The 18,182-nt window shown below is 48.9% G+C and overlaps 1 long non-coding RNA gene across 2 annotated transcripts; it reads left to right on the top strand.

The window, feature by feature from the left end:
• Nucleotides 1-8,338: 8,338 nt before the first annotated feature.
• On the top strand, nt 8,339-15,106 carry LOC135421477 (uncharacterized). Of its 2 annotated transcripts, XR_010434025.1 has the most exons (4): nt 8,340-8,465; nt 9,442-9,589; nt 10,141-10,298; nt 12,491-15,106. It is a non-coding gene; the product is annotated as an uncharacterized LOC135421477 (long non-coding RNA). The 2 variants fall into 2 exon arrangements; XR_010434024.1 differs by having other exon boundaries at nt 8,339-8,465; nt 9,442-10,298.
• Nucleotides 15,107-18,182: the final 3,076 nt, after the last annotated feature.

Below are 18,182 nucleotides of genomic sequence, written 5' to 3'. Positions count from 1 at the left end.
GGCAGCCCTACACAAATGTGCTCGAGGAGAAACTCTACTATATATTGCCATATACTGAGAGACACAAATAAACTCTATTACTGTTATTAATTCTGCAACAAAATTATTTTTCCAAATCTTCCCCAAACCAGATGTGGAAACGTTTAGCTGCCTCTGCACTCCTCCAGCCCCGAGCCTGAACCAAGTGTTTCAAAAGGGAGAGGGAGGTGGAAACCATGACTGGTTTCAGTGAAACTCATGGATTTCCCAATTCATGGTATCATGAAACTAATTGTACCTTTTCTTCTGTCTCTTTACAGTTAGGTATCTTCCCCAAGAGGTTGAAATTTCTCTTTCTTGCAAACAAAATTGAATTTCTTTCCTGTAAAGAGTACAGAAATGTAGATTTTGTTCCCAGAAGCAAGATTCAGAAATCATTATTCTTTTTATTAGTACACTTTCTTAGATGTAGTCAGTATAAAAGACAGTGCTAAAAGGCAGCAGCTCCAATAGCCCATCTCATCACCGGCTCTCCCAAATCACATATCAGACTGGAAAACAAAAGGGACATCACCTTGCTTCCCTCCTTGGCTTCCCCCATGGGTTACACAGCCCTGCTTCTCTGTGGCTTCCTGTGTCCTGCTTCCTTGCTGTGCTTCCATGAAGCTGGGACATTCATAATGTAATACCTGTGTCTGTCCAGGTGATGGACTTGCTGGGAAGGGCTGAGCCAGGCTGAGCTAACCCTGGAAGCCAATGTCTGCCATGCAGCCATGGGTCTCCCACCGCTCTCCTGAGCTGCAGCCAAGGTGCACAACAGGAACCAATCCATGAGAACACTCTCTGTGCCACCTCCATTCAAAGACACTAATTATTTATTGCTGTTTTCATCATCCACTGAAATAAATAATGTTGGGGAAACGTAACTGTACACACTTCCTAAGCTGTGCAGCTCACAGGGTGGATGGGTCTTCTGCTGTGTGCAGCACTTGGGTGTACATGTGCACTTCTGCAGGCGGCTCTGCTCTGTCCCACCACACCTGGACAGGTTCCCTGCCCCAGCACCACCCAAAAACAGACCCATTCCTGGCAGGACACACTTTGGGGCTGGCCTGGGGCCCAATCCTGCATCCCATCCTGAGGGCAGTCTGGAGGCAGTACCTCTTCACTGCCAGCACACCCTTTTCCTGTTCCCCACAAGAGCTACGTGTTATCACACCCACTAGACTTGACATTTCATGAAGGTGAAAAATGAATAAAAGATAAGCAGAGAGAAGCACTAATTTAGGAAAAGTACTAATTAAACATATTCTGGGTGGTCTCATTTTGGCATTCTGCCTTTTGGGCTAGACTGGTTTTGCTGCCGCTTCCCTTTCTCACACGTTTTCTCCTCTCACCTCTCCCAGCACCCACAGCCATCCCTGCAGGGGATTTCTGTGGTGTCTGGTCCTGGTGTCTGGGGGTTGCAAGGCATCACTGGCTTGGGTGCAGGGCAGAACTTTAACTTCATTCCCTCGGGCTGTGCTGCATCCTTCCTACTAAAGTTCGCATTTTCTGTGAAAAGCATAAGGTTGTTATTAGATTTCACTGGAATTGAGCCAGATGTGGCAGGTAAGTGTCTGGTCTTCTGTTCCAAATGACACTAAATGACACACACTTGCTAAGCAGTGTGTGGTGCAGTCACTGTCCATGCAGGTTTTGGTCTCCCACTCATGCAACATCTCTTTGCACCCAAGGCAACATGAGAAATACAATTTGAAGCCTGTTTTGCCATTGCTTCTGCACTATGCATTGCTGAACTAACTCCTGGTGCAAGCCTGCAGTTTCACACAGAGAGTCAGATCCTGCATAGCTTTAAATTTCAGAGTCAACCCTGGAGCCTCCTTGCTAGCTGGATGCACCATGAAATAGAAAGCTCTTAGTAGAAGGGAAGATGTGAATGAAGTGCCTCCCTGTGAGTTCTGCCAGTGTTGACAGCAGGGTATGAGCAACACTTCTTCATCCCACTGTTCAGAGTGGAAAACACTCTGCTGTACAGCAGGTGCAACTCATGGTAATTGAGTAATTAAAAAAAACCTGAGTAATTTAAGGTTAAAAGCTTGTGTAAAGGTATATTGTGTCCTGGGCATGTTGAAACCTAATTAATGTCTGTCCACAGGAGCAGTGCTCATCTTCCTGTTAAAATTCTGCTAATAGGATAACTGGCCCATGGCCAACCTGTGGACCCAGTGCCATGATTTCTTCTTTACCCAGGAACACAGCATGAGCAACTGGGATCAGGTGCCTTGGCACAGAGCTGTTATCCCTGCTCAAAGCTGCCTCATTAGAAAACACTTCTCCTCAGGAAAATGGGAGTCACCAACAAAAACTAGGATGGAGATTTTCAAAAGCAATGAAGATCTGTATGGGATTTGGGTGCCTTGAAAGCCCCTTAAGATAAACTTTCCCCAGGTGGGGGTTAAGGAGCCACCAAAGCAAGTGATCATGAGCTGGAGAGTCACAGTGCTGCATGACACTTTCCAAAGCCTTTCCGCTCCTTCACAGGGTGGGAAACCAGGGACATGCCAACAGGGTGTTTGGGGCTGGCCTGCCAGGTTCTCTCCTGTATTTGGACCATTGATCCTGTCCTCCACAAGCCCAGTCTTAATTCCAAAAGCAGCTGCTGGAAGGGCAGCGATCACAGTCCAATGCCCAGCATGGGAACGAGCTGCCTACAAACAGTGAAGGGCAAGGTGCTCCTCACTAAAATCACACAGAGAGGCTTAAAACTCAACTGTGAAAGAAGGGTACCAGCACGAGGGCAGGCTCAAGAGCCTCCCTGACTCCCTCCTGGTGCACCTGGGCTGGACATGGGCCTGTTTGCTTTGGAAATGGAGTTGGATCTCCTGGGAGCACCTGCCCAGGAACAGTCCATGGGGTAACCAGCAGCTCAAAGAAACCTGCTTTCCTTGCTAGTTTATTGGGTGCAAGCTCTCAGAGATGCACACCTTCACTGCTTGGGTTTTCTTTTGGCCATTCTAGGAGCTACCCTTTAGGAATTAATACATCCTCTAGGTAAAAAGCCAGGAGCCAGACTGTCTTTCCTAGGAGGAGGGCCAAGGACATCTGAAGACAACAACTAACCTACCATTTCACAGACTCCTCGCATGTCTAAGGGATTTCTCCTGGGGCTATTGCCTTGAATTGTACCAAATGACTCTTGGACTGGATAATTTAAGGTATGTCAGAGGTCCATAGGATGGTCACAGAGCACAATATATAAAATATTCAGCTCCAAATATCAGTTTTCCTGCTGTATCAGCATAACAAGGACTTTTGCAACCGTCTGATGTTGGGACTTGTTTGTATTGCAAATGTCATTGTCTAATCTATGGCTCTGTATTAAATAACATATTATCCTGTCATGACATTCTGCTTTGCCAGAAGAGCACAATATTTATATGTACATGCCCACAGTACTGCACTTCTGACAGAATACTGTCTCAATGACAAATTGAAAGTTTGGTAACACAACTCAGAGAAAAGTTTTAAACCTGCTGGCTTTGGGGAAGTCAGAGGACCTTGTTTAGGTACAGAAAAAATCACAGAAGCAAATAAAGTCATCATGTGCTGTTTCAATAAACATTGATCTTCAAAATCATTAACACTTTTGCACGAAGAAGCTGAAGAGGTGCTGTAACAGATAATTTCTCAATGCTATTTCAAATCCATGAGAGCAGCGTGGCTTTCAGGATGCGGGCAGCTCCTCACTCATGGGTCAGCACATCTTCTGCCAATGGCATTTGCTCAAGGACGAGGCCAGCAGACATCTCCACAGCCAATGTGCTGGTGGTTATCCTATGGACAGCCATACTTCTGCTTCTCAAAGCGAGAAAGAGCAAAGCGGAAAGTGCTCCAGCCCTTTTTGGAGTAACCTTGATATTCAATTCCCCTCCCACCCTTTAAAGCTCTACTTTTTGTATCCTGCCTCTGTCCCCTCTCACAGTGCACCAGAAAACCTCTGCAGTGATTTTGGGATGTGGTTCTGCAGCACCATCTTCTCACCTGTCGTCCTTTCTGTGCTTGGTCTAGTTGATTCATCCATGGGGAGAGCTCAGAAAGGGCTGGAAATTTACAGGGAAATATGCAGGGAATTGTCGAGCTGGCCCCGGGCTCTGCACAGGCCAGGTCACAGCAGCAATGCCAAAGGCTTGCCAGGGACAGGCTGGAGTATCTCACTCGTCCCCACCCTGAATTTAGTTAGAATGTTTTACAGGCAGTTTTCTATTGAGATGTCGGCTGTGCTATCAACCCACCCCCTCCCCTGCACATAATCAAAATATTTTGATAACCGAAAAATGTCAGGCAATACAGCAAATTTTGCAGTAAATAAATACAGCAAATAACTGCAAAGACAAGGAGGGGAGGAGTGGGGAGCTGGTGCCTTTGCAGAAGGTTTCCATCCTGAAACAAAAAAGAAAAAAATAGTTTAAAATTAGCGTTTCAACAAAAATAGTTACTTTCTACACAAATAACCCTCCTCTAGTGAAAAAAAAAAAGGAGACCGATGGTAGGGGATGTCATGCTGCTGGTTCACACCTCTCTGCCTCGGAAGGCCATGGCACAGCCCCACGGCATGGCCGTGTGTTGGCCCAGCACAGCCCGGCCGCTCCTCGCATCAGACAAGGATTGATTGGATGAACCGCCTGGCAAACGGGCCCTCGGCGAGGTACTGAACACACCCCAAACACGTGTGACAAATTGCAATGACAAGGTTGTGCTGGCAGGCTGGATGGCGGGTAATGGAATCCCTGTCCAGACAGTGCTATGCTCCGGGCACACTTTGAGCCAAGGGAGGTAAAAGATGATGCCAAAACTGCATTGGCACGGCCACCACACCCTTTTTCCACACTGCGGGAAGTGGCTGAGGATGCAAGCACTGAGGGTGACCAGAAAGCCAAGGCTGGGACTGTCACTCCACGTGCACAGCTGGGGGAAATGTGAAATGCCAGGGCTGATGCACAATGGCAGATGAAGGAGACCCAGAAAGAAACTAAGCACCAACCCACCATTCAGTCTGGTCACAGGGACCGGAACACTCGAGGAAGGGTTAGTGCAGAAGCCAGAGCTTGAGATGGGCAGTGCCCTGTGCTGGGGGGGGAGGGTAATGCAATAAATAAAAGGCACCACTCCCCTTCTGCACATCAGGAACCCCTGTTCTGCACATTGGGAAACACAAGGTGCTGTGGCCATGCACACCTGCACTTGCTCCTTGCCACCATCCCAGGCACCCCAGACTGCCCACCCACACTCCCTGTGCCCCACACAGCCCCTGCAGACACAAGGACCCCCTTTCCCATGTCAAACCCCAGTGTCAGGATATAGTTAGGGACTGGCCAGACACTCATCCAAGAAGCAGTGCAGTTTATTAGCTCAGTAGCAGTGGAAAGTTTCCAGGCTGGGCAGGATGCTCTGGCAGCGAGCCGGGCAGGGAGCAGGGGCTGCACAAGGCTCTCACTGCAACAGGAAAGCAAGGGCAGCTTGAGTAGTACAGCTCCCAGACCCCAAGGGCTGCTTTTGAAGAGGTGTTTCTCTTGAGCCATTTGTCCCCTCCAATGTACCTTGTCCCACCAACATCCCTCCTGAAAGGGCATGTAACCTGCAAGTTTTTGGTTTATTTTCCTTCCACTTGTGGACAGCAGAGGCAAACCTGGCATTTGGTTGGGCAATGGGCAAACAGAATTGATCTCCTCTAAGAGTTTCCTGCCTTTGCCATCAGCCTGCAGCACAGAAGGAGCGGCCACAGCTCATCCCTGTGACAGAGAGCAGAAGGATTTCAGTAGGCCACTTTTCATATGTGTGGTGTAGGATGTTTATTTTTTTTAACCAGCTGCCACCTCTGCAAGGGTATCACATTCTGAGTGTCTGACAAGCCCCAGCCCAGCTGGGTGCCTATGCCAAGGCAAGGGAAAGCCAGTGAGCCTCACTGCATCTCTGGAGTGCAACTGCAACGCCCCGAGAGTCGTGGACAGATGAGGAACAGGACCCGGGCAGGACCCTGCAGGTGTGCCTGCAGGAGGGCAAGCAGCAAACAGCTTCGCTTGGGAACTTTGGGCTTTCTGCTTTCTGCCCCAGTGATCCATGGGGCGCATCTCTGCTCAGAAGCAGGGACCACAGAGCATCCATCTGCAAAAATACCCAGCAAACACAATCCCTCGCCCTTCCCCCGGTCTCTGTGAGCAGCATTCATTCCTTGCTCTTGCTGTAGATCCGGCATGCCGAGTCCTTTCTCCCCAAGAGTATTCTCCCTTTACAAAGCAAGATCATAAAGCAGTGACATAATCCAAGCTTGGCAAACACTTCTGCTGATGTTAAGCCAGTGCCTTTCGTGGTTCTCACTGCAGCTTTTGAGGCCATGATATACATGGCGCAACCAGCTGATTAAATGTGCAGGAGCCTCCCAAGATACCATTTCATCCGAAACGCTGACATGTATATTTGACTTCCAATAAGTGTGGGGCTTTTTTTTTTTCATTTTTAATTAGTTCTCACAAGGGTGGGAGTCAGACACAGCTACACAATGAAGTTCTCCATAGAATAGGTATGATTTAACCAGATGACTCCTGGCCAGACTTCCTAACCCATCTACCTTGCAGCAGAGCCTCAAAGCCAAATTAATTAGAGGCCACCCACAAGTAGATGTGATTCTGTGTGGGTGAATCTCTTTGCCCATTCATTCCTCACCACATCTGCTGAGATCTCAACATACAACATACACGCTAAGGGTGAGTGGGAGGGCTCTGGTGCTAAATAAATTACTCGATTCGTTTCGTTTTGGCACTGAAACGCAGCCAGCCAGTGAGGCTGAGTAGTAAACAATAGTAATGTGGGGGGAAAAAAGTAAAAAAAAAAAAAAAAGGCAGCATATAAGATGCCTCAATGAAGAGGTGTGATTGTTGGCAAAATGTGTCTTGTTTGAGTTTATGGGATGTACAGAGTCTTTTTATTAGGGATACTTTTTGCTATTAGCGTAATAAAAAAAGGACCAATTGTTTCTGCCATCTGAGAAAACTCTTGGTGGAACAGGCAGAAATCCAGGAATAATTAAGAAAATAATAGCGCACACCCAAGAAGAAAAACATTATTTGTTTAAAGATGAAGTCCCTCCAGAATACTTGGTAGTGATTGCATTTCTTTCAAAAGGGGGGGAAAAACCCTTCTAAATGAAAAGCAGCAGCCATCAGCTAGTTTCTAAGATCTCGAGTGGAAAAAGTGCAGGGCTGTAAACCCCCTCAGTGGTGAGGCTTTTCCGTTTTCACCGCTCTTATCAGCCTTTGAAAGTTGCAAAATAATAGTGTTTTGCCCCTACATGTTTCCATCAGAGGATCAGAAGCACTTCACAAAGCAGAATTAATTGAGCTTCACTGCTCACCTGTGAGAACAGAGCAATTATTTAGCAACAGGGTTTGGGGTTTTTTTGCTGTTTGGGGTGGAGGTAGAAATAAAAACTGCAAGCTTACAAACCCACCAAGCCAACAAGAGACTTGGCAGCTTTGCCCATTTCCAGCAATGAATGTGACAAACCTGGAAGTTTTTGACCACCAGATCTGGGTTCTCCCTTTGAAAAGGATCACTTTGCCCCAGTATCACCTTCCCTAGGCCTCACCTTGCCAGACTCCCCACCAGCACAAATCACCATCCTCCCAAGCTCTGACTCTTCAAATTTAAAAGTCTTCAGAAAACCGTTTCACCAAACCACTCATCTTTCCCATAAGTGTCGTGGCGCCATCCCACACCTGGGATGTGAGATGTGGGCTCTGAAATCCTCCTCCCATCGCTCCTGTGTGACTCTGGGCAGGTTATAACACAGGGGAAACATCTGCTGAGCCTGTGGGTCGGGGAAAGGAGGACTGCGAATCTGTGTTTGTGGAGAATTTCATATCACAGTAATGGAGGGAAAAAGAACAACTCGAAGTCTGATGTCGTGTGAGTGCATGGGCAGAGCCACACACTGCGTAACAAGACATCAACTTCTACCCACGTAGGGCTGGGAAAGCATCATCCCTGCTCCGGGTGGGTTACAAGAGGCCATAAACCGCGGAGGGAAGAGCAGCGGAACGAGCCGCTTTGCACGACAGGCGAAGCCGCGCTTCCCCGCCGCTCCCGTGCAGCTCTTGTGGTTTATACACATTTGTTTACTTTTTTCCCAAACTGAGGGTTTGTTCCCTGCACGCAGCTTTCGGCAGCGGCCGTCCCGGCTCACGGCACCGGACCGGGGGCAGGTGAATCCAGCCCCTGCCCGGCCGGTCCCGCGGGGGCCGCACATCCCCACCGGGCGGTACCGCCGGAGCATCGCCCGCCCCGCCCCGCGCCGCGCCCAGCCCGGCCCGGCCCGCCCCGCCGGGCGGTGCTGCGGCCGCCCCCGCTCCCAGCAGCCCTTGCAGCCGCCTACAATGAAATTTGCGAAGTTTTTTCGGTTTCGGCGCCATTTTCGAGTGGACTCGGAGGTGAGGAGGGAGGGCGGCCGGGGCGGCGGGGCCGGGGCGCCGCGGGGGGCGACCGCCGCCCCCCGTTCCCTGTGCCCGCCGCGGGCGGGACGGCCCGGCCCGGCTCGGCCCCACGGGGAGGGCACGGCGGGGCGGGGGGCGGCGGGACGGGACGGGATGGGATTGGGGGGGGAGGACGGACACGGCGCGACCCCCTCCCGCCGCTCCCCCGTGGGCGGGGTCGCGCCGCTCCCCGCGCGGGACGGGTGGGCACGGGGCCGGGCGACACTTTTTTTTTTTTTGGGGGTGGGGGGGAAGAAGTTTAAAAAAAAAAAAACAACAAAAAAAACTATAAAAAAAAAACTTTTTTCGGGCGGGGGGTGCGGGGAGCGCGGCGGTACCAACAGCGCCCCCCCCCCGGGGGAGCCGCCCCGCTCCGCACAAAGGCGGCCCCGGGGGGCCGGGGGGGCCGTGACGCGGCGGGCGGTGACAGGGGAGCGGCCGGGGGGGCCGGGGGGCGGCGGGCGGGGCCCCCCCCGAGCCCCCGGACCGTTAGTGCGGGAGCGGGGCCGGTCCCCACGTGGGTGCCCCGACGGCCCCCCCGCCCCACGCCACCCCCCGGGGGCCTTTTCCTCCTCCTCTTTTTTTTTTTTTTTTTCTAATGAATAATTTTTTTTTTAATCTTTTTCTCTGCGCCGCGGGGAGCCGCGCCCGCCCCCCGCAGGTGTGGCTCGGGGTTGAGTCTTTTTTTTTTTTTTTTTGCCCGTTTCCCTCTTTTTTTTAAAGCAAACGCGGCGACCCACGGGGCTGCCGGCCCCGCCCGCCCCCACCGCCCCCGCGCGTAGGGAAAAGTTTTATACATTAACAAAAAGATACTGGTATAACCAAAAAGAATAATTCGCCGAAATAATTTAAAATATTAAAAAAAAAGATTGGCAGCCAGCTTTTGCTATATTTTTTTTTCCTTTTCCCCTCGCTGGTTACTCGCTTTGTACAGGAAATTTGAATATCCTGGCAAGGTCCGGCTTCCCCGGGCAGCCTCGCAGCTCTCCGGGAGCTGCAGTGATGGAGCAACGTGTGCAGCACTGGGGCTTTTCCCTCTCGAATTGATCCTAAATACAGTATTTTTCCCAACTATGCATCAGGTACATAAAGACAATTTTTTTGCGTTTGGAGAGCTAATTTTCCAAGGTTAAAACATTAATTGGTGTCCCACCCCCCCAAAAAAAAGAAATTCTGCTTGTATGTTGTGTGTGTGTTACGTGTAGGTGAGGGACCATCTGCCAAGTTTCATCATCTTCTGCTCTGAAGAAATCCAAAGAACTCACCGGCAACTGTGAAAGTCTGTATTTAGTTAATCCACTTTAGTGGGAAATAACAGTAAAATTTTGCTGCTAATGCCGTAAACATTTATGAAATGTAAGAGAGAAGCTTTAAGTAATGCTTCAGGCAAACTGACCCAAATCTAAAAAAAATAAAATCAAAGTGCTCTTGTTATGTTTTGAATTACTGTTCCATCTGACCAAAAAAAAAAAAATAAGTTTTTTGTTTGAGGTTTTTTTTTCCTGTGCTTAACAAATAAACTTTATAGGAATCGGGCTTCCAGATCTGTCCCTTGTTGTTTAAAACTGGATGAGATGACAATGCAAAAAAATGGAAGTAACAAGAAGCATCATACTTGTCTTCTCCTCAGCAGTGTTGAGAAAAAACTGTGGATCCTGGAATTTTGCTGTGGATTTTACTGGTTTTCTGAAGTACTGTAAGTTGAAGTCTTGTCCCGCAGGCCCTCGCGAGCACCAGTAGCTCCTCGCCAGAACAACACCCTCGCCCTGGTGAATACAGCTGATCCTGCTGGTAACAGTATCGGGGTCGAGTTTCACATGGGGTGAAGTTAACGAATTAATTTTTTGCGTTGTTTGAATTCGCCCTTTGTAGCTGCAGTTTGGTTTTGGGTGTTCGGCCCCACCTAAGAGCGTGTGTGGTTTAGCGCGCGGGAGGTGCGCCGTGCTGGGTTTTGCATGAACCACTTGCTGCTTCTCCGGCCTTTTTTTTTTTTATGGTTAAATTAGTGAGGAGAAGAATTATTTTTTAATCGAGCGCGCGAGAAGTTATTCGCTCCCGCACAGCTTCGACCGTGGCGAACGGGGAGGGAAAAAAACGTATTTTCTGCATTTATTTTGTGCCGCCGGGAGGGAGTCTTAGCTGGGTAGGACACGTGTGAGGGCGATTTCGGTGCGATGTGAGCGCCGGGGAGATGCGCTGGAGGTGCCGCACAAATGAAAGTAACTTGGCCGTGTGCGGTTCCCACGTCTGGCTGCTCGTGCTCTTTCACAGCCACTTCTCTTCCCGCAGCCTTCGGCAGCCTGTCGGGGCTAGTCCTGTCGGGAATGGAGTGGCTGGAAGCATGTGGTGGTTGTCGATCAAGCATCGGGTCTGATCCCTGCTATTGGCCACATCTGTAAATATTAGGACGTGACTTCTGTTTAAATTTCGCCGTTCAAAGGGAGGCAGGAACGAAGGTGGTGGGTTTTTTTTCAGAGCCAGGCAGATATGAAGTGTTTTGGTGGTGTTACTCACGCCCTTATTTTCATTTTGCCACCGTAGTTTTGTCTCGCTAATGAGTGTCTGGGACCTTCAGCTCTAACGAGATGATTTATTTTAGCCTTTTCTGTAAAATAGTAAATGCCTTATTTAATTGTTTCAAATGAGAACAATGACTTCAGGATTTGTTTGTGCATGTCTCCTGGAAAACTGTTCGATAGCAGAGTTGGGGTTTTTGTTCCTGTTTTTTTATAGAAAGGAAATGCTGAATATTTACTTGTCTTTGAGCTCACCTAGCCCTGCAGTGTGTGGGTCAGTAAAGGCTCTGTATGCAAATCTGTCCTGTCATGGGCTCCTGTATTTATTTCCTTTCCTTTCCCAGGGTGCTCCTTCTCACATTTTTTTTTCCTTCTCTTTTTTTTTCTGGTTACAGTGTCAGTGAGGAGGGATGAGGTTGTATTTTAAGGGAATCCTGTATTTCAGGGGGAATTTGTTTTGGTTTTGTGCGTGTGTTTGTGACTGGAGCGAGGCGGGGGGGCGGGTGTTTTTTACTTAATTGCCCAATATACTTTGGCAAGCAGAAGTTGCATTGTTTTGTGGACTGCATTAATGGATTTCTGCATGTTCAAATTCCCCAGTTATTTGGGGGATTTAATTAAACCTCTGTAGGCAGCTGGCTCATGGAGATGACAGGTAGAAGTTTCTATTTCTGGAAATAGCTGGTGTACACACTGCGGGTGTGGAGCTCGTGGCAGCACAAGGGCTGTTGCGAAGCTTTTGCCATGAGGTGGAGCTTTTGGGGCAGTTCTCATGTTTGGGGCTACCAGTAGAGTGGGACACCCCCATTCCTGGCCACGGTGGGATGCTGCTCCAGGGTTGGGGGTGTTCCTGGGTGCTGCCTCCCTGTGACAGCAAGGAGCTGAGCACCCAATAGTGCCACCACAAAAGCCGCAACACCCAGACAGCCTCTGTGCATCTTACCTGCTTGTCCTAGGCCTGGTTTTCCTTTGCTTCTCGTCTGCCAGGACCAATAGTTAGTTCTTGCTGCTGCTGTTTTAACCCTTCAGGGAGGGGAGGTGGGCTTGCTGCCAGCCATGGTTGTGCCCAGTGCTTTTCCACCCACCCCAGAGCTGCCGCTGTTTTTGTGTGGCTCATCCCTCCTTGATACAGAGGGTTATGATTCAGGGTTAGCAGCGTGCCTTGGGTACCACTGCCTGGAGTCACCCAGTGGTGCCAGTGGTGCTGGTAGCCCTGGCTGCAGGAATGGGGAGAAGAGGGGCGCAATCACTCTTTAAGTTCTGCTTCATTGTCTGCCCTCTCTGGAGCTGAAAACTTGATTATTTTTAATTTTTCCCCTGATTTTAAAAATATTTGTGCCCATCTGAGCCTTTGTGGTCTGTGTGTCCCTGGGGAGGGGACCTGCCCCACAGCCCCAGTCCCCCCTCCTGCAGCGTGGCGGTGCCTCTGCCAGCGCCTCGTAAACCCTTCTGTGTGTTGCTTTGTAGTTCCCACTGAAACAGCAATTGCCTGATTGTGTCCATGGAGTCAGTGCAGGAGGAGCTGATGTGCCTGCGTTCAGAGGTGAGTTGGGAAGGTAAGTTCGTGTGTCCCACCTGCTCCGAAATACCTGCGGCATCTGCATCCCTCTGGGGAAGCACAGCGTCCTCTGAAATCCATATCCCTTTTTGAGCACTGCAGGTAATGCCTTGGAGAGGTTGAGATAAGCTCGAATCATCCTGTTCAGCTGCCCATTTCTGATTGAAAGTTGAGATTCCATAGCACAAACTGAGTTTGAAGCGTGAGATGGGATGATCCAAACACAGAACTTTCTGTTGCTTAAGATAATGACGCTGTCATGTCATAAACACGCATATTTTCTCAGATACGTATTTCACTGCCTATCCCAAATTTCCACTTGCCCAATACTCAGTGTGAATGATTTTTCCCTCTGTGCTAGAGGCTGGCGGAGGTGTACTGAGCCCTTACTTTGGAAAGTCCTTGCTGAAGTCAGCTGTTGCCCTCTTTGTTGAACTAGGCAAAAGTTTGGTTTATATATATATAAAAACATTAATTAAAACATGAACCTCAAACACTATCAAAATGGATTTTAGAGCTAAGTGTGTTTGCTGTTGCTTTTTTCTTTTGGAGTCACTTGAAGAGATGAAAGAAATAAGACTGCACAGGTACAGTCAAGTAAAACATTGTTACAGAAATAATTAATGGTAAAATTATGTGGAGGGTGGTTTTGATTTAGCTCGTACGGGTTTAACACTGGATACGTGTTGGCTTTGCAGTAAGTAGCAGTTGCTCATTAGGGAGTTGGCCCTGGTGGTGTCAATGTTGAGGACACTGAAGGGGTGAAAATACTGCTTTTTTTGTTGGCAAATATTTGATTTAAAATTTGCAATCATTTGGCACAGGTTACAAGAGCTTTTGAAATTCCTGTTTTTAAGTTTGCTGAGGAGGCAGGGACTCGGAGGAGGCCGGGCTGGAACCCGGCGGCTCCTCGGGCACGAGGGGATGGCACAAGAATTCGAACCAGCAGCGTCATTTCTGACATTGTTCATTGATGCTGCTTTTTAAGAAAATGAATTGAAGGAAGTTGTCACATAACTGGGACAAAAAAAAAAAAGGTTGAAAGGAAACACAAAGAATGTCAGTCTGTCTGCACTGCTCCTGTGCAGCCCTCGCAGGCCGGTGTGTAAGTGCTGCTGGCAGCTGCAGGGCTGCAGCCTCTGTCTGCCCTACACTGGTACTTTCTGCTCTGGTGCAGGGCAGGGAAGGCAGTGAAGTTCCAGAGATCTTTAATTTCTGGTCACATAAGCTTTGTCCATTCAAATAGAAAAGTAAGCATAATCTAGTCTTTTTAAAAAGAAAGGGGTTTTTTTTAGATTTCTCACAAGTCAGACTGAGCTGAATAGAAGTATTTTAAGGAAAACTTAACAGGTTTGAACTGTTGGAATCTGGATTTATTTATCTGAAATATTAATGTTGAGACATCTGGAAAAGCCTTGGTGTTCAGCAGCCCCTAGGAGGAAAGTTCAAGGTTACATTTCCCCACAGACCATTTGGAAGGGCTGGGAAGGTCTGCAGGCTCTCTGCAGTAGAAAAACCAGGAGAGATCTGCAGGATCTGGAAGTGTATATTTGTTGGGACCGAGATACTACATATTCTTTGGGTCTGAGTGGAATAGTTAATTTTATTTCCGATTTTGTTTCTGAAACTGGTTTGTTTGCACTGTGTAACTGCTTGTTCTCTTATAGTTACAGACTGTCTGATAGCACCCCTGAAGAAAAAAAACCCTGTCCTGTGGTGGTAATGCATGCATGTTAAATGTCTTCATTGTAGAGTGTTCTTCAGTTCCTTTTATCATGGTTTAAAAAAAAATTATATATATATATATATATTTTCAAAATACCATTTGGAATGTCAACATTCAGTGGGCTTTGAGGAGATGTAGCAGCACATCATGGTTTGTAGGGACAAGGAGATACAGACCATTCTGGGCTGCCTCATTACCTCAAGGATAAGACAAGAAAGTGAGCTTCTGGTTATCATAGATGTGGAAGCTAAAACATTCCCATGTATCCCTTTAGTTCAGTTGGACAGATGTGTGTAGACACGTTCTCTTGGTGCTGGTGTCTGTGCACATCCTTTGCAGCTGCAGATACATTCCCTCTGAGTCTGTGTGTGTGTCTCAGCAGGGCTGGCCCTGCCGGCAGGAAGGACTCAGCTCCTTTTTGTTCTCCAACATGGGCATGACCTGTGTTGGCTTGAGCTTCATATGTACTATATACCCCTCACCTATGGCTCTTTGATCCTTTTGCTGGCAAAGGATTGGCCAAGGTACCCTTGCCCTGTGTTTGGGGCAGAAAAGGGGGGTCTGGAGGCCGTGGAGAGCTGTCAGCAGTGCTCTAGCAGCACGTAAATACTGGAGTTTGGGATTGCCTGTTGCTCTCCAGTATTGCATTGCTGCTTTAGTGAGGCTGGAAATTGGTCCCTGCTGCAGGAGCCGGGGCTCTGGCCCTGGGAGTACCTCCTTGGCACCCCCACGGTGCCCCCACACTGCTGGGGGGCTCTTGTCTCCCACACCAATAAACCACTGCGGAGGCAGCAACCAACGAGGGCTTGGTGTCGTTAATGGGGGGGCTGCACCCCAACACTGCTGGGGGTACTCAGTGCCCATGCCCAGGGTGGATGGAGCAGAGGGCACTGCCACGGACATGGAGATGGCAACAAGCCCTTCCCTGGCGTGTGGGAGGAGGGAGTGGGAGGGGGGGAAGTCCTCAGTGGCAGGGGGGACAAGGGCCACTGCTGGCCCCTGGCTGCACCCTGCCTCCAGCAGCTGGGAAGGGGGGGTGTGTGGGAGAGAGTTGGGGGGGTGCAAGGGCTGGTGAGGACCAGAGCAGAAGGAGGAGGGACCCTCTAGTTGTGCCTGGGGTGCTCCTGAAGAAGCTGTGCTCTGGGAGGGATCATTCTCTGAACCCCTGAAGCTGCCCCAGGCAGTGTTGGGGTACCCAGCCTGACTGGGGCGGGACCTGGGGCCAGGGGAGGAAGAGTTTGGAGGGGGCTGGAGCAGCTGATGGGGATTTGTCCACAGACCCACTGCAGCAGTGACTCCAGAGCCAGATGAGCCCCAAGATGAAAGGGTTTTCCTTAGCACTACTTGAGGCTTCCCAACCCTGGTGGAATAGATAGAGGGACCACTGGGGAGGCAGGGATGCTCCTGGGAAGGACTGGGATGATCTCTTCCTGGTCAAGGTTCATCCTTTGTGGTGGGAATGAGCTTGTCTGTCCTGCCAATGAAGGTGCCTTGTTAATAGCCCCAGTCCAGCAGCCTCCTGTTGAGCACTGGTGGTTGTGAATTCTGGAACATTTTTTCAGTTATTTTAGGGCATTACTAAGTTGTGGTCAATAATTCTTGGGCAGGGGGTGGTGGGGGAAACTCCTTGCTGGTTTACAGCTTAAATCACAGCTTCTGCTCTGCACAGTGAGTGTCAGTACTGGCAAAGGATTGGTAAAAGGCACTGCCAGCAAACTTTCTGGCACAGGGAGGTGCAAGAGGGGTGGGTGTGTGTGGGTAGGAGCAGCTTTTAAAAGCCTCTGCCCACAAAGGGGTCAAAGTCATAATGTTTGGACACACAACCAATGCATTTTGAGCTAGACATTGGTATTTTTCCACTTGTGTCTGTAAAATGGTTCATTCCCACTTTCTACAAGTCAAGCCCTTAATTGCCATATAACATTACTGCCTTCCCTCAGGAAAATTAATGAGTTACTTGATTAACAGGGAAATTGGTAAATAAAGTGATTATTTGTGTACTTCTATACTTTATTAATTTTGCATCAGATTTTTTTTTTTTAGGAAGGTTTCTGTTGTTAACGTTTACAGGTGAAGTGTAAGAGTTAAAAATCAGATTTAATTCTTCTTTTTAGCCCTTTCTGTTGTGGTCAGTTTGATTTTACTGAGCTAGAAAAAGAGATTTCCACCTTGTTCACAAATAAAAGATGCCTGCTAAAACTGCTCTCAGGCTACAGTCTCCTGCCAGAATCAAAACGATGGTAACTGGAGTTTTCGGAGCAGCGGGCACAAATAAAATTTAGAGGCTAAAAGAAGCCAGTAAGATCCCAGGGGAGACAGAAGAGTGCGCCCAGGGAGGTGGCTTTTCAGTGGGTCAGCAGCACAGGCTGTGGGAGCGGTCCCCGGTCGGGGATGGATGTTCCGTAACCGGGGCACGGGGATGTCGGGAGCGAGGGCGGAGGGCGCGGGACGGGGCTCTGTGTCTGTCTGATGGGCAGCGCCGGCTCCCAGGACACGGTGTGTCTCTGCCACACATATTTCAGGATATTGCCAATTATTAATAGGGAGAGCGCGGGGAGGAGGCAGACATCCAGCTTCGCTTTTCTCTCTGAGAAGCTGGGGAAGCTCCCATCTGTTTTTTTGCCTGAAACGTAGAAGTTTACCTCCGACGTGAGCGCAGGTTGACTTCCTTACTGCATTTGAGCACAAACCACTTGGAAAAAAGCAACAAACATCTTTGCAGAGCATCCCTGGGCTGATCAGCCCCCCCCGCAGGCAATGCCTTGCCGGGGCAGCCACGCAGAGGGGCAGCGGCACATGCAAAGCAGCTTGGGCAGACTTTTCCGTTTGTATAGATAAAGCAAGATGTATTTTTTTTTTTTTTGTCTAAATGTGAAGTCTGCTGCATGAGGAATGCGTGTGACCACTGTGGAAGAAAAGTCTTTGAGCTTCCTCAGTAGTTTTCGGTGTGATTTTATAAAGCTGGAAGGCAGCGGTTCCCCGTGGTAGGTAAATACGTGCAGCACATCATCACACCACTGAGTGGCTGCTGGGCTTAGAAGACAGGCGTTAGACAAGCCTCTAATTCGCACGTTTCTACGCCAATATTTTTTTTTATTATTATTTCCCCTGGACCGAAACTCTCCCACATACTGAGGCTGAGGTTATGTTACTCTGCTCACAGTACCAGGTATATCCATTAGAGAGGTGGTGGTGTGGGAGCCAAATGAGGTGTTGCAGATTCCTGTAAACACTAAAAAAGCAATGCAAAAAGCCACCTTATCTACCTTCTACATTTTCCTGCTCACCTCCTTTGATGCAGAAAGAATTTTTGGCAAGGGTTGGCAGCTCATTGTGGTATCCAGCATTATCTTGCTTTCCTTGCATTTCTTGCCCACCCACCTCATCTGCTTTTCCTCAGCTCACATCCAGTGTTAGGAGCCAGGACTGACTTTGGTAGGTGTTTGTGCAGTGCCTTGCACAACAGCAACTCCCCGTGCCTGGTGTTAATGACTTCAGGTCTTGCCCTTTGCACTGCAGACTTTTTATATGTCTTGCTCTCTCTTATCAAGGGTAATTCTGACTAAGTCAGGTGACTCTAGCTGGGTACCCAGCTGTGCAGCTGCCCTCAGTGGGGAGCTGCACGAAGGAAAAAACCTTCTCAGGTTAAATTAGACATGACAGGTATCACCCACTTGGCAAAGTAGAAGCCACTGAGGGTTTGCTAAAGTGACAGTGATGACCAGTGCAAACAATAGCACTGGTGCCCTGATGACACGTGGTTCCTGGCAACAAACTCACCAAATGGAAGAAAAATACAAATTCAAGTGTTTTCATTTCTGAAGCAAAGTGTAAGACATTGCTCTAAGCAATTTCTCACGTAAACTCATCCTTGT

The sequence above is a fragment of the Pseudopipra pipra genome, chromosome 13 (genome assembly GCF_036250125.1).
Source record: "Pseudopipra pipra isolate bDixPip1 chromosome 13, bDixPip1.hap1, whole genome shotgun sequence".
NCBI classification, from domain to species: domain Eukaryota; kingdom Metazoa; phylum Chordata; class Aves; order Passeriformes; family Pipridae; genus Pseudopipra; species Pseudopipra pipra.
This window is presented reverse-complemented; position numbering and strand designations above follow the sequence as displayed.